The sequence below is a fragment of the Octopus bimaculoides genome, chromosome 10 (assembly GCF_001194135.2).
Source record: "Octopus bimaculoides isolate UCB-OBI-ISO-001 chromosome 10, ASM119413v2, whole genome shotgun sequence".
NCBI classification, from domain to species: Eukaryota; Metazoa; Mollusca; class Cephalopoda; order Octopoda; family Octopodidae; genus Octopus; species Octopus bimaculoides.
The window spans coordinates 87,515,929-87,517,126 of record NC_068990.1 but is presented as its reverse complement, the minus strand read 5'-3'; the positions used below and the strand labels follow the sequence as shown (position 1 = coordinate 87,517,126).

The 1,198-nt window shown below is 29.5% G+C and overlaps 1 protein-coding gene across 4 annotated transcripts in view; it reads left to right on the top strand.

Annotated features, from left to right (window-relative positions):
- Positions 1 to 1,198, top strand: part of LOC106869943 (QRFP-like peptide receptor) — a 58,081-nt gene that overhangs the window by 17,954 nt on the left and 38,929 nt on the right. The window contains exon 1 of one of the 4 annotated variants that reach the window (XM_052971351.1): positions 1,026 to 1,109. The exons of the other annotated variants lie outside the window; for them this stretch is intronic. The gene's annotated coding sequence lies outside the window, so the exon portion shown is untranslated. Of the gene's footprint in view, positions 1 to 1,025; positions 1,110 to 1,198 lie in introns of those variants that run through there. 4 annotated transcript variants of the gene reach the window in all.

Here is a 1,198-nt window from a genome sequence, read left to right as displayed (position 1 = left end):
GTATGTATATATATATGTATGTATATATATGTATGTATATATATATGTATGTATATATATGTATGTATATATATATGTATGTATATATATATATGTATATATATGTATATATATGTATGTGCATATATATATATATATGTATGTATTTATGTATGTATATATTTGTAAGTATATATATGTATGCATATATATATATATATGTATATATATATGTATATATATATATATGCATATATATATATTTTTTTTTAAATATATATAATATAAATCTCGTTCTCTGTATGTGTTTGTGTGTATAAAAGACACCGCTTGACAACTGGTGTTGGTCTGTTTACGTTCCCGTAACAGCGATTTGGCGAAAGTTTTCGATAGAATATGCACCGGACTTTTCACAAAATGAGATCCATTCATTCGGCTAAAAATTCTTCAAGGCGGTGCCTTAGCATGCCCGTAGTCTGATGACTAAAACAAAAATATAAGGTATATAAGGTATGTGTGTGTGTGTGTGTGTGTGTGTGTGCGTGCGCTCGCGCGCAACAGCGTGTGTATATGTATAATCAAAATTGAAATAACAATTTTCGTAACGCAGATTTTCACCTCACCGATCTCGGAAAGAAATCCGAGTAATGATACAGGAAGTTGTTGAGAATTTTCAGATAACGAAAACAAAAAACAGAGCTATTTTATTGAATGCAGGTGTAATGATAGATTCGATGAAATAAACATATTTGATGGCACACGAATTTCAAAGATAAAATCAAATTATTTTTAAACAAATAAACAAAATTAAAATATAGATATATTATTGTTGTAGGCTCAAATTACTAAAATAATTTCAAAAAGATGCTTGATCACGATTGCAAGGCATTTACATCTTAAATACATCTCTGCATGGTACTTGTTTTAAACTACGTGGGTGGAAGCTACAAGAATCAAGCAGACTTGACAAAGAGACGGCGTTGTGTAGTCGATTCGGTTGGAATAATGGTTTCCGCTTATGGAAGGACACCAACAGATTTTAGGGGAGCGGTTGGTTGATATCGTCAACCTCAGTACTTGACTGGTTCTTTATTTTGTCAACCCTGAATAGATGAACGTCAAAATATAAGGTATATATATGTGTGTGTGTGTATGTATGTATGTATGTATATATATTTGTATGTATGTATATATATATATATATATATATATATATATA